At 37.9% G+C, this 15,781-nt stretch overlaps 1 protein-coding gene across 5 annotated transcripts in view; it reads right to left on the bottom strand.

Moving 5' to 3' along the window:
• tead1b (TEA domain family member 1b) overlaps window positions 1-15,220 on the bottom strand; it is a 56,123-nt gene extending 40,903 nt beyond the window's left edge. For 2 of the 5 annotated variants that reach the window (XM_056741981.1, XM_056741826.1), the window contains exons 1-2: window positions 14,866-15,218; window positions 14,329-14,446 (exon numbers count right to left, since the gene is read on the bottom strand). The gene's annotated coding sequence lies outside the window, so the exon portion shown is untranslated. Of the gene's footprint in view, window positions 1-14,328; window positions 14,447-14,865 lie in introns of all 5 variants that reach the window. The other 3 variants (XM_056741669.1, XM_056741744.1, XM_056741904.1) reach the window with 3 other exon arrangements.
• Window positions 15,221-15,781: the final 561 nt, after the last annotated feature.

Below are 15,781 nucleotides of genomic sequence, written 5' to 3' on the forward strand. Positions count from 1 at the left end.
ATTGACTCATCTTAGTTATGATAACACAACTGTTATCAAACAAATTAGTAAAAGATGTCTTTGATCACCATTTCTTATAAAAGTATAGGCCCTATTCATGCATTATGCTTTCTTCTCAAAAATAAAATTGTTCTTTAAAAATTATTCTTATGTTATGGTTCGCAGATTAAATATCCTGGATAATTATATTGAGATAAATTTGTTGATACGTTTCAGTAATTACCAAGAAAAAAAATGAACGGCACGCCAATGTTGCCAAACTCAGCTGTACTCATTTTCTCTGGCTGACATTTTCAAGTTAAACAAGCAACAGGCCTGTTGCAGATTGAGTGTGAAATGGGCACGAATTAACACAAACAAGTAAAAGCAAAATCAATAACCTTAAAAAAGCATAATCACGCTACATGGCTGGAGTCCCTTGATGATCATTCAGCTTTCGATACATCACAGTAACTGGTTTACCTCTGCCACTATTTCATGCAACATTTCTCATGGGAAGGCCCAGATCAATGAGGCCTGAAAGATAATGATAATTTCCGCCTAGTTCGAGAGCTCTGCGTTATTGGATTACTTCAACATGCACAATGAATGGGAGTATGATTAAAGCAAGATTTTATCTTTTAGCCTTGTCACCTTTGATTGATAATGAAGCTATCATTCATCAGAACCATTCAAGAAAATCCTTTACACCTTGCAGCAATCAAAAAACATACAAAATCTGCTTAAAATTAGTAAAATACATTTGTGAGCACAGCTCTAATAGATTCTATTCTCATCTTATTCTAAGAGCTCTTAGAAATATTTCACACCGAACTCTCAGCTCTTGCACATCGTGTCTAAATAGAAACAAACAGAAGACGTGCATTTGCTGAGATCACTTTTTTACTTCTAGAATGACCATTTTCAGTTTTTTTGTGTTTAGTTAAAACTAAAAAAAAATAATTCTTTGAACTACTAACAACATTTCCACCAAATTTCAAATATAATTATGTTTTCTATTTGCATTTATTTAAAGAAAATGAAAACTGGAGAAACAGGTCAAAGCAACAGAAAATATGCTCTGTGCTTTTTCAGACCTTAAATACTGCAAAGAAAACAAGTTCATATTCACTTTTTAGCAATACAAATTAATATTTGCTCATGTATTTAGGACAAGCCCATCCATTTTTTTATGATAACCTCGATTTTTATCAGTTTTCATGTCTTGTCATGCTGTCAGTCAGAATTACCTTATGTCAGGTTTGATTCTGTTAAAATTCAGACATACGACTGGTCTCTTTATTTTTCCACAGCTCTAGATCTTTATGAAACCTCAAATAGTTTTAGTAGGGTGTAATTAAACCTAAGTTTAGTTATCTTAAATGGTTAAATTCACAGTAAACATGGCCTAATGTGGCTCATTTAATCAGAATTCAGAATCAAGAGCCTATTTTATCATTCCTATTGTGTTTGATGAAACTTATTGCTAAAGACCACTTTGAAAAACGTAAGCTGATCCAATACTGTTTCAGAAGAACTTTCAGTTTCTGTTTTTTAACCCTCAGTGTTTCCCATTCATTGACGTACTATGGCGGCCCACAATAATTTATTTTGTTCCGCCACAGTCTTAAAACGAGCTGAATGTTTTTTTCTTAGAACAACATAAATATTTCTAACATTGAATTCTGCACCGTTGTTTTCGTTGTTGTGCCATTGTTCGCAGTTAGACAAAAATGCGTCCCCCTCTCTGTTGCTTCAGCGCCACCCTGTAAGTACGAACGCATGCTCGCTCGCTCTTTCGCTACTGTTTCAGTTTTCGCGGTTAAAACGCAGACAAACTAAACTAACTAATGTTTCAGTATTCATTGCAGTTATCCACCAGTAGTATAAACATGATTTAATGAGTGTACTACAGAGCAAACAGATACCATTAGCATCATTATGTTCAGCTTCCATATTATTTTCAGCTAAAATAGTAGTCTGTATATACCATTTCTGTCGTTTAAAATGAGCAGTGGAGCAGTACGCATCATGTGCACCAAAAACATTTATATGATGATCTTTTGGCGCTACATCCTCTGATATCCTTATTTAGCAACAAAGCACTTTGTTGCTCCGATCGTGCTTCAAGCTAGAGCCCTGCACGGGCCTCAAATTTAAGCCCTGGACCGAGACGCTCAAGCCCTATCCCGGCCCATGTCTGACAGATTATCAGAGTCCGACTGAAGCCCGTCGTGTTTTTTATACCTCTGTATTACACAGGCTGATAAGGCAATTAAAATAGTTCAGTTTAAGTGTTTCTGGACCAGTGTTTGCATCTGGCGAAGTGGTCTATAACTTACCTCCAAACTCTTCTTAATGCTAATCCCTGCAAAGATTATAGAATGAAAAAGAGATACTGCTTATGGTGCGGCAGCCAGTACACGCGCACAAAAAGCCTTGACAAATGCACTTTGGCAACAATGATGTAGCTGGCAGCCTCTCCATCTTGATTCATTAAAAATTACATTATAATGGAGAAACAAGTGCTTCTCGGTATTCAAACAATGTGAGCACCTGCACCCTTCATGAAGAGCACACTTACACATAATAACCCTACAGTAATTGTAATATCTCAATGCTGCTTCCAAGACTTACAAAAGTATAAGACAAAACATGATATTTCAAGCAACTTTTTCCATTCTGCTTGAAAGTTCAACTCGTTTTCTGTTGAAAGGTTGCAGCATTTTGTATTCACCATCCTAAAGTAGACACGTTTTTGATAATTTTTCAAGATTAAAAAGATACTCTTATTAACCTTCAAATAAACTGCAATTCCCTGTCCAGCTATATGTCCTGTCTGGATGTGTAAATGTTCCACTATTCATGTTTTACCTCTCTCTGTCTCTCTCTGTCTCTCTCTGTCTCTCTCTCGCTCTCTCTCGCTCTCTCTCTATGTGTGTGTGGAAGCTTTTGTGTTTGGATGTTTGGTTCTGTCAGCACATTTATTTTGCGTTGTGTGTGTGTGTGAGCGAGGTGCTGATAATACTCCAGCAGATCTGAGCCAGGATGTGCCCAAACATGCCTCTCTCACAACTCAATGCCATTAAAGGCTCTCTCTCCCTCAAGCAACTCAACAACTAAGGATGCGGAAGAAAGGGAATGTATGAGGTGAGAGAGAGAGAGAGAGAGAGAGAGAGAGAGAGCAGGTTGTCAAGTTCTGTTTCCCCAATTTCTGCACCACTAGCGTCAACATATGGAATTGGTTTCTTACACCCCCACCCCACAAACTTGTAGTTGACCCTAAACCCAAGTTATGGATTGAGCCAATAGATTGAGATCGGGGCTGATCTAGGCATTTTTAACCCGATCGGGATCGGCAATTTTTTGTTCTTCACGTCCGTGCGGTCTCAAAAAATGGGTTGCACGCAGATGGGGTGCGGACGACCACGGACCCTCCTGACAACGAAAATAACGTCATGCGGGCGGTGTGCGAACGGCCGGACCATACTCGCCCATGACTGTCTGATTTGTTACTTCACACACTGCTCTACCGGAGCCTTACAACAAACTTAATGACACAGATGAGATATTAGCGCTTACATGACAGAGAGGCTATTTTCCCTTTATTTCAAAGTGAAAGTTCAAAGATATTTATGCCAAAGTGTGAACTTGCAGTATTGTGTTGAGTGTTTAGTTTTGAGGCATGTAGTGTCAAATGAAGCTTTAATATTCCATCTCCTAATGAGGACAATCTCCTGTCCAGGTGCAATAAAAGCATTTAAACTATACTTCATTGATAAAAAGGGACATTTTAATGTTTAATCTAATCCTGCTCTTTGAATTAGTTCAAAAGACTAATTCTGTCATTATGTTTGCTGCAATATGCTAGGCTATCATTTTAAGTATGTTGAACTGTTAAATAGTGATATGTTAATAACCTTAAGGAATACCTGGAGGAATATAAGTATCGGGACTCGGATTGGCAGATACTCAAAATAATATTAGTCAGATCGGGGGCACAAAAAGTGTGATCGGGACATCTTTAGTTAGTAGGAATGCAACTTAAGGTCTTCCAAAATGCGGTGTTTATAAGGTTGCTCTTTTGTGATCATTTACATTTCAATAGCATATTTTTGTTTTGCAGTGTCGCCTCCAAATTACCGCTCTTACATATGCTACACTCATTAGATGCATATTAATATTCTGAATAGAGAAAAGACTCATTTACATGTGCATTCACTTTCCATTATTAAATAATTTTTTTGTGGATAATTATAAAATTCAAGGATTCTTGTGAAGTCCTACAGGGACCATGCAAACATTATTTACTTTTTCTGTGAAATGGATTTAAATATGGTGAAATGGATTTAATTTTATAAAATGTATTCAATTAAATTGAGCGTGGCAGGAAACATAAAAAAATAAGCCAAAATAAAATTGAGATCCAAATCTTCACTCTGGTTTGTTAATATGTAGTTCAAAATCAGGATTAGATTTGTACCAAAAGCAAGACCCCATGCCAATCCTCAAAATACCTAAAACATAATTATTTTCCCGAGTTAACATCTAAGGCAACAGCCCAGAACATCCAGAGGTGCGAGACTAACTTTACGGAGATCGTCTTTCTCCATCTTCGCCACATCTTGGCCACAAGTCCGTCAAAGCCAAAGTCTAGTGTGCTACAGCCTGTTAGAAGACTAATTATCACAGCTTCTTAGAGTCCGGAATGTCACCTGTGGAAACAGTTGCAGCCCTAACAAATAATTGCATGTTCCTATCTGCTCGTCTCCAGCACCATGGAAATGGTCTTATTAGTGAGATAAAGGAGGAAGCAGGCAACAAGTGAAAGGCACGGTGAGAGCGGCCCTTGGCTGTGACACGGCATGATGGGGGACGAGACTTATTGACGGATTACATAAACCACTCTGGTGCTTGCAAAGCAGGAATTCGACTCCCAAAATGAAGAGATCCAATTTGAGCCATCACGCAGGGCCGGGGTAATGAAACAGAAGATGAGAGGACTGAAACGTAATTTTCTGTGTGGCTTTTTTTGTGCCGTTATCTCTGAATGTGCAGTAATGATTCCGTGAACGACTTCCACTGACCCCTTAATGATCCGTAGCATTTGAAGCCTCGAATCGCAAGCCATAATTACCCCATAATTGCTAATACCGTGTACCGCGTATTATTTTCTCCGGTTAATTATTTCAGTAATGTCTAAAGTATTTCAAAGTATGCTTGTTTGGAACAAGCAGCATCAAATTATGCATATTCATGGAGACAGGACATAAGCGAATAACCGCGCGGTGTGCTCGTCATCCTAACACATTCATTATGGCTGGAATGTACGAAACGACTTTAATACAACGCATGAACCTTGAAAGATAATTTAACAAATTTTTAAGACCAAATTAAAAAGGCGCCATTCGAATTTCATTAACATGATTTGCATGATTACATTTTCATAGTTTTTAAATGTTTTATCAAAATGGCATGTGTGCCAAACTCTTTGCATATAATCTTTGTGGTATTTAACGGTTCTCCTTTTTTGCATCTACAAAAGCATTTTTGAAATTAAACAGGTGTATAAAGGTCATTAGAAATGCCTTTCAAATTCTTTACAAGTTCATGTGCGCCACAAGAATTTCTGGAAATCAATAGCTCTGTTTTGTTCTGAACATTTCTCCAGGTTTCATGAATAAATCTTAAGTCCCAGTGCGCTGATGAATCAATGATCGAGTCTCTGACGACCGATCTCCACAAACACACAGTAATGGTTCAGTGGAGAGGACGGAGTTCTACTGCTGGCAAGACCCAAGCGTCTATTTCATGCCTCTTTAGACATGCGAGGTTGGACGCAACGAAATCCTCTGATAGCATTCAACTCAAACCTGAGGCCTGAAGCCCACCGCCTGGTGCTGCATGTACAGGCCACTTTGGGATCAATTTCTGCTGGCTAGAATGCTGGATTGATTTACAGGGCCTGTCAAAACAACTTTGTCCACCTGCCTCCAATGCGCCACAATCAGGTGCAATGTTTGGCCGGTCACACTCATGGTACATGAAGTGGAAGAAGCCCCACTTTTAGCCCAGAAGCTTAGAAGCATAATTCACAGAAAAATGAAAACTCTGTCATTATTTACTTTCCTTCATGTCATCCTAAACATGTGGGACTTTATTTTCTTTGTCAAAAAAAATAGGCTGATGCTGCCTTTTCCAAACAATAAAAGTACATGGTGAACCGAAATAATACAGCTCTAAAAATAAATTAAAAAAATGTAAACAGAAAAATGTATAAAAATAAGCATTTTGGCAGAAACGATTAATATGGCTTAAATGTATCTTTTCTCACACAAAACTACAGTATTATGTACATGAGTCATATTGATGAGTTGAATACTGAGCCCTTTCATCATTTTCTTTCACGGAATGAAATAAAAATTAACATACTGTCTGCGTCAATAGCCCTAACACAAATAAAGGCAAATAGCACCTCAAATATAAAGAAAGCGTTATACCGGTCGTAAAAGACTTTTCATTCCTTAAAAATAATGCACCTTTAAACAAACACAGGTACACCGATACCATATGTTAGATTAAAAATAAACTAAGAATTCAATTATACTTTGATATCATTGACCTTATCTTTGCTTCTTTAGAATGCCTACGTTGACCTTATTAAAAAACTATCCATCAAATTACACAACAAATTCCACCATCCCTTCAAGCTTATGAAATACTGAATAAAAAAAACACAATAAAAGATGCAAATAAAGCAAGCTTATTGTAAGTGAGTTTTCCCAGCCGGTGCTGCGGACGCGGGCCGAGCGACATGCGGCGAGGCATGAGGAATGAGATGGCAGCGATGAGCAGCGAGGCCATCTGCATTTCACAAGTCCCAGCATGTCAAAGACAGCGTCTGTTTGGAGTGCACCTCCATCTGTCATAAATCACTTCTTCTCACCAGAGCTAATGGCGGAAAGGTCACATGGAATCTTCTGACATGTTGTTTGTTTGTCATCCATCGGCAGAGGGATGCGCCTGAGTTTATTGGTGCCTCATGAACAGAGGCGACCAGATGAGACCCCTTCCACTAGACCCTTTGCTACATGTTAGTAAAACCCCGGCAGGTCAGGTCTAGCAATGCTATTTATTTATTGTCGTTAAATAAGACAGCTCGGCTTTGTGAGGTTTGAGAATGATCACAACCTACTGTGTCCTTACAGCTATACAAATCTGACTAAATAAGAACCTCAATTAAAAGATATTAATATAGCCTACACCTGAAAGCATAGGTATTTATTGTATAATTTAAATGTATGGTGGGTGCCAAAGTCTGACACCAATAGTTGAAATTGCTCGATTTATATTTTATTTATATTAGCAGCAAAACAATTGAAAGTTATAATTCACCGCATTATTTTCCGCAGAAAACAAAACCCAATGAGTATTTCTTTAAAATATCTTAATTTTGTTCTGCGGAAGAAAGAAAGTCAGACTGGTCTAAAATGACAAGAGGGTGAGTAAAAGATCGTTAAAGAAAAAGACAAAATATAAAAATGACACGTCTTTAATAAGAATGAGCTGCATTCCAAAAGTTTTTACATAAAGTGTCTTTTCCCAACATTACCTAAAAAAGTGAAAGAACACCTTGCAAAATTCAATGTAAGCAACTATGAAAGCTAACTTCAGAAATTGACCAAGTTTAATTAGAAAAAATTACATTTTTAATAGTCAACATTCCAAGAAACCTTAAAATTGATCTTGACAACAACCTGTAAATACAAAACCCTGGCTCCGTAGTATTTGCATAAGGAATTGAAGAGGTAACGCACTGTTTACCAGGTTTCACTCTAGTGAGATGTTAAACTCCCTGAAAAGACCCTCATTGCATGCTAATGTTCAGAGATAGCCTACAGACTGTATATATTCCCTTTGTAAATCCAGGCCAGCGGGAATCTGCCCGGTCTACACCGCTCATGATAACAATACAGCAGCAATTAATGAAAGGACTGCTCTGGATTTATTACGACGCAGGAACACGGAAAATGGTGCCAGTGAGCCTGGACGCTCGACATTTGAATACAAGCCACAAATTATACACCGTTTCAGTAAATGAAGTGACTGTGTGTCTTTGTTCCACGAGCGTACATCTTCCTATTGCTAGTAAGGAACAGGGCACACTAAACCGCTAGCGTGGCCAGCTCTGGGAAAGGAAGTTATTGGAGCCTGGATTTCCTGCTTTTAGCTGTGGCCAAGAACTTGGACATTTATGGCGTTTTCAGGAACTGACTCATCTAATGATTCATGGATTAGAGATTGCTTTTCACATGTCTCTGGTCATGGAAAAACTTGCTTTAAAAAGAACATAAATGTTTTAGTGCGCCAAAGACAAATGAAAGATATGAAAGGTATGGCATTATTAGATATAATACAAAATCCATCAGAATTATTGTTTTCTGTTTAACCATTTCTGTTTGCGTCAAGATTACTTTTTTTTCCCAAAGTGACTAAGCCTGCCATCGGTATGAGTTACAAGGCTATAACTTTAAAGTGTTGCCGCACTGGTGTCGCTAGGAATTTCAGTCATAACGGCAAGAAAAAAAATCCTCCAGATGTCTCCTCCATATACTAATGTTTTATAAAAAAGCACTCCAATATCATGCTGCAACTAAAACTACTTAAAACTAAAGTGGTCTAATTTTTTTAATAAACATTTTTTTTGTGTGTATCAAGCCATTATAATTCCATAGACTGACAACTTCTCTGCATTTAAAATGTCACCAACAGTTTGATTTACTAAACACATTTTTTTAGGTAAAAAGCAAAATTGTGCTTACAGAGATGGTGGTGAGGACCAAAGTGCACTCCATAGCTGAAAGTCATTTTATGGCAGTCGGCCTGAAGCACATTTACTTACATGACGTCAGTGGCCAGCAGCCAGCTTTTCATTTTGATGGCAATTTACCTCAGATTCTTTAAGGCCTTGTTGATACAACTTAACCAGCAGACCACACTCGCTTATTCCCTTGGAGAATCAATTTACCTTAGGTCGCGCTCAAGCTGCAGGCTAAACATTTCTGCTTCAATTTTACGGCATCAGTTTTGACTAGTGACTTTGGTTAGATCACTCTACAATATAACAGAGAACAGTCAGTAAGACAAGTATTTTCTTACAAAAGAAAAGAGCCTGGCCAACTGCCAAATGCACAATTTGAAACGCAATAATTGAACACATTTTCCAAATGGATTAGGGTGCAAACAACATCCCAAAAACCAATATATAAAGAAGGCCCTGTGCAATTATTAGTTTAGGTTTACCTGACCTAGATGCATTTCTTCTAGGGTGTTCATATACTCTATAAAACATAACATACACAGTTTCTGCAAATCTCAGAATAGATTACCTTTAGAGTACCTTTACAGTAGTATTGCATACGTTGTACCTTCGAAGAGTATTTAGTTTGATCAAATTTATAAAAGAGAGACACAGCTGTACGATTATTTCCGGATAAAGACGAGCTGCTGGAGGCAGGCAGCGGGGATGGAACTACAGCATGAGCACAAAAAACGTCATCGCATTATCCCTTCGTGTTGTTTACATTATGCACATACGTGCCAATTGCCAACAAAACACATACATGAGTCTTAGTCTGATTTTCCGCGTGCAGTTCCGGCATCTTTTAGCGCTGGGACCGCGCCATCTAACAGTTTCAAAATATCTCCAAATCTGGCTTTAAGCCGCATTAATAGGCTTGCTCTTTCGTGGCCGTGCTCATTCTCACATGCTAGCGCGTGGTCGTGCTCTTTTGCTCGGTTGATGACGCATGGGCGTGCTTTTCCGGGAGGATGGCCAATAAAAGGAATAGGATCCCTGTTACGAAACCGGGAACCAGACTTATAAAAAACTTTCCGAAACAAGTTGGAGTGCCGGGGGAGTGAATCGATCAAAGAAATACTACGTCAAACGTCTAACTCGTTTTTTAACAAGTTGACCGTATTAAGCATGAGAACCAAGTACGTTTAACAGTGTAAAGAAGTCAGAATGCATGAAATAGCATGTTACCCCATCTTTAAGGGATGCATCATGATAACTAAAGATGCGTGTGTTGCTGTGAGACTGTCTATAAAACATAGCAGGCTGTCACCCTACTAAAAAAGCTTTGCTACCAACACATGGTTTAACACTTTTAACAATCCTAAATTGCTGACTTATTATTTTGCAAAGGTTCGATACAAATTTCACACATGGTCCAATCTGTCTGAAACAAATCTGATCGGTGCTCAAGTGACTCATGAGTGAAGTAACAGATCATAATCTTAATTGGGTGCCAGCAGCATCTTAAAAAAATGGGATAACAATAATAAGTGGACCCAGACCATAAGAGATAAAAGAGATTAATGTTTCAAGTAACAACAGAAATTTTCCGCGATCAATAGATAGATGCGCACACTGCTATTCACAAGAATGGATTAACCCAATGATTACATATTCATGTCTTTACGATTAAAATGGATAAACAATTTAAATAAAGATTGAAAATTTACATTAATTGGGAAATATTTTGAACATTACACTTAAATCCATCAAAAGTCCATTTAGACCTGATTCAACGAACATAAAAGCAAGTGGCAAATGGTAGTTGAGCAGACATTTACTGTAACGAGATTCCCACAAACTGTAAATATACGAGCTGCTGTTTCGTTGCACATCGACATAGGTTGAAAAGGGTCAAACCGTTGTTAAAACCCAACTTGCCAATTATGATCGTTTTTCCCCATCCAAAGTACAGTATGTGATTAATTTTCTTCGAATTTGTGTTACAAACAAAAACAGAGAATCTACTCAAAAAACATAAATACATCTGTTCAAGTTTCATCAACCAGGAAAGAATGACTAATACTCGGGTAGGTTTTTTTTGTTGAAGTGCATCTGATCAATTCAGCCCTTTATTTACAACAGCTGTTTCCACTTCTTAAACTATGTGCTTGTGAGAAAAGACAAGAATATTTTTGTAAAAGCTAACAATTCTATCATTTCCACAATTTTATCACCTTAATGTATGAAATAAAATAGTAATACAGGTGGGGGAATTCCTTTTTAACATATCCCTGCTATTATATCAGACATTAAAACCAGGACCTACCAAGGACCTCACAAATGTACAATATTTTCCATCGCTTTGATTTTTTCCCCTCACTGCAATAATCCTGATTCCTGTTTGACCGCAGATAGATTCTAATAGGAAATGATGCACATGAAGAGTAAAACACACAGGACGTGGCTGTTTGTGTTGGTCTGCGTCCCGGCAGAGTTTAGTAGTTCACATTACCCCATAACCACAGATGAGAGAAAAGTGAGTTAGCTGCTTCTAGAAGTGGCAAAGGCACTTTTGTGCGGTTCATTCATATCTGTTCTATCCTTGTTGAGGTAAACCCTATTTCATAGTGTATCGCCATTATAAACCTATTTGCTCCATGCTGCCCGCAAAGTGAATGTAGATCACATGAAGTCAGTTAAAGCATCAACCTATGAGAGAGAGCAAGCCCAAGAAAGCTCAACACTTTCCTAAAAGCCTATTTGTTTTTATTTCAATTCCACGCGCCAGGTGTTAATTCAAAATTAACATCTAATTTAGACGCTATTCAAAACAAACCTCCAAATACTTCACCAAAATGATGCAGCTTTTCCAGCAGGGAAACGGGGGGACTGACCACTGAAAAAATGTGAGTGATGATTGATGATAGTCTGCACAAGTTGTACATTTTACATGATTTTTACTGAATCAACAGGTTCTTAAAATATGTCATTTTCAACTTCATATGATTTCCATCTGCGAGTCTGCGCTTGTATAAAATTCTAAACAAATATCCCACACAGGAACGTTAAAAATACAAACCAAGGAAACGCTATTGTTTGACAATCAGGATGTCACTCAGACCAAACGAAGAATATTTGACTTTCATCACAAAACGCAAAATTAACTTCAGGGCTACAAAAAGTTAGAGACTCAAACATGAACTGATTTTAAATGCCTTGATAAGGTAAGTGAACAGTTATCTTATCTGAAGCATACACGGCCATATGGTGCCATGGCTACTGCCGCCTGTCGCTGGCACAACAATGGCCGGGCCTAGACAGCGAATGACGGGCACGGTGTGATAAATGGCAGTTAGCCTGGATTCCCTAAGCAGTAAATGCAACAGCAAACGTTCATATTTGCATTTTTTCCCTTACAGGTGCAGAAAAGGACTAAACCAGATGTCGACTTGGGCACAACACTGTTTGCCTTCTGCAATTCAACAGGCGCACACACACACTCCTACCCAGCACAGCAACAGGAAAAACAATTGGTTCTCTCTGTGCGCTCCCATTCCCCCACAATCCTCCATTCCCAGAGGTAACCCAATCCACTATGTCAGAGCAATGCACCTATTCTTTTCTCATTTCACAACTGAAAGGCGTCTTTCATCCTCGGCAACGCTCAAGAGCACCAGCCAAACCGAAAGTATTGAAATTAATGGTTTTGCCTCTGGATTCAAATTCATTATTTATGCCCGGTAACACCGGATTTCCCTTAACGACTGGTTTTAAAATCCTGCTTTTGAAAAATAAACACATTAACTGTTAGGTTAAACACCTGCAGAGGTCAACAAGAAAACATATCCTCAAAAACTTCAAGAAAATAAATCAAGCAAAATCTGTTAAAACTCTATTTTTAGGCTTTTTGTCAGTCATGTGTTGACAAATCGATAACAACTTAAAGATTTACTGTTATGCACTAAATATTCAACATACTTTTATATCCAACGCGCTACATCATTATATTATAACAGAGAACAGTCAATATGATTAGTACAAAATAAACAACAAACACCCAAATAGAGGATACGTTTTAAACTTTTTTGTCGCCGTTTACATTTATTTCCACAGATGTAGCTGTCGGATACAGTTTCTCCACTTTCTAACCAAATCTGATACGGTTAGATGCCCTGCACCAACTGATGAGTTATAAGACAACGTTTCTTTTATCCGTTCCAGTTGTCAAACAGGGTTATATTCAACAGGTCTATACACTGTACAAAACTAAAAAACACATATTTTGCCATGCCTGTTTGCACCACAAGCCGATTTGTGTCGATGCAATATGTCTGTAGTTTCCTCAGACAGAAGAAGTAAACTACTGTGACCCTTCTTACAAAAGAGCAGATGTAAAATATATATTTTTTTTAATCAAAACAACAAGGAGCTTGTTTCCTGTCAATAATTAAACTCCATCTAAACATACACACACTTCATAGACAATCTGATTAAAAAACTGCTAAACGTTATTCATAGTAAAACATGCAGTTATTACAGTATCTAAAGGATCAACTACTATTTCAATAGTCAATTTTACTGCCTTAACATTATGCGAAACGGTCAAGCCAATTAATTACATTTAAATAAAACTAGATGCTACCCGAAGTACGTTGTTTCAGTTTACATCTAAAAAAAACTAAATTTGTTGTCCAACATTTTGGCACGTAATACGTTTCAGTTAAATAATTGAATAACATATTAAATGTGGTCTCTAAACGAAAGTGGCTACAATAAAATCTTATTCTAATACTTATTAGCATTACAATAACAACAACAGTAATAACACTGCATGTTCAAGTTTACGCTGGGGTTTTAATACAACTCATAAAAACGCAGATAAATTAAATAGTTAGCAAGACTTCAGGCGTGATAGACAGAATAATAATCACGATAGAAAACTTGGATAGAGTCGGTAGGGCTAGTCTGTGATGCGTTGCTAGGCTAAGTCGCGCCGCTCAACTCTTATCGGTGTAAATTTACACGGATTTCGTTACTTACTACGAAACTGCGTTTCTCAATATCTGACTGTATAAAACACTGTAACTTGTACTGACATTATCGCATATAAAGTCCAAACTCGTAACGCCGAAGCCCAACATGACTCCATGAAGAAACAGGGCGGGCAATCCCAACAAAGGAAATGACAGAGGAATAGCGGCCAGATTCTACCATGTTAACCTTTCTGAAACAATCCGATAGGTCTAAAAACAAAGTCAACAACAGTTAGTATTATATGCATACGTAAATATCAGCTTTGATCAAAAAAAGGGTTCGTTTTATATCCGCAACGGTCGCAAGAAGTTTCTATAGCGAGTACCAAAGTGTCTGAAGTTGAGTAAGAGTTGTTGTTTATAAATACAAGACAAGCATCAAGCGTTGGGCTTATATGGCAACGATCAATCGTACCAACTACTAAAAATAAAACGACAGTTGTCAAGCATGTAATGCATTTGGTTCCGTTAAGTCGGATAAATGAAAATAGTAAAGAGTAAAGGTATACTCACGGGTAGGATTTCCACAGAAGACGGTGAATAAACGCCAAAGATACGCAAGCAACAAGTCTCCTCGCTATATTGTCGCACCGCACCGAAAATGTTGCGAGGAAATGTGCAGCGCAGCCAACTATGGATGAGAAAACAGCAACATTTCGATCCGTCATCTCGTCCAAAGATTATTTTCATGCAATAATGTACGTCCGTCAATGTCCCCAAAACGACGCGTGTCGTTTCTGGTGTATATCTACAGGACTTACAGCAGGGCACGAGCGCGCGAGGTCAGGCTTCTTTAGCAAAAATGTGAAAAATGTCAAAGATTTTCGCGCTATGTCACACTGAGTCGGTGCACAAAGTGAAAGCACCCTGTTGCTGAAGCCGCGTCGAACTAAAAAGCCCACTGAAAAGATACTTTCAGCCCGACCCCTCATGTAACATGCCTATCAAATGGTCACGATAACGCATTGCACTTTATATCTGCCCGTCCGCGCCAACTTAATCCATTTTACCTTAAACCATTACGCATACCATTATGGGCTTTAAACTTACCTTGCGGTCCGCTTTATTAATATCAAATTTTAAGTTCGGCCCCCTTGATGTTGCTTTTTCTAGTGTGGGATTGTACAGTTAATTTTTTCTTTGCAAACTGTGTAAAGTTATTCTTGTGTTTCTGGGCCGGCCGGGAATGTGAACGTGAATCTCCGCCGCACCGATAGAGATGCGAAGAATGCTCGGAATGAGAGCAGGAATGAAATGAACGCGAGCGTCGAGTTTGCGGCAGGGCGGAGCGAGAGGGTGGCGTCATCCATCCCAGAGCTGCTCCCGGGAAGGAGGGACAACATCCATGGGGATGACCTCACAGGACACGTCCAAACCATCCGCCAATAGGAGAGGACACTGGCTTGTTTATACTTTACAACCCAATAATTTGCAACGTATCGAACGTGTCGGTATAATACGTTGCACTTTCTTACTAGCAATAGTTTGCAATGTATATTTAAAATGTCTCCTTAAAATGCTTTATTTTGCGTGTTTACAATTAAATAAATTATATTCATTTAAACATTAACTAGCTTGTCTTTTGAATCAAATGGTAATGCAAAATGAACACACATCAATGTATTGTATTGAATATAGCGTTGATATTACTATTAACAAACATTAATAAATGCTCTAAAAAAGATGTGTTTTTATTTTTAGTTAATTAGCTTAATGTTTTAATAATTTCATGTCATAATGTTTCTTTGTTTTAAATGTTTTAACTTGAAAACTTTGTTCAAATATATTGGATTTCTTCTCCTGACAATTCCTTACTTTATGCATGCGATTAGAAATGTTTTTGCATCATGGTTAACCAAAGTAAACAAAAATCTTAAAAGTGTGATCTATATGAAATATTACTGTTGCAGTCTTTAAAATCCAATTGGTTTGCGTAATGATATTAGTCCCATACAAGTGCAATACT

The sequence above is a fragment of the Triplophysa dalaica genome, chromosome 1 (assembly GCF_015846415.1).
Source record: "Triplophysa dalaica isolate WHDGS20190420 chromosome 1, ASM1584641v1, whole genome shotgun sequence".
Taxonomy (NCBI): Eukaryota; Metazoa; Chordata; class Actinopteri; order Cypriniformes; family Nemacheilidae; genus Triplophysa; species Triplophysa dalaica.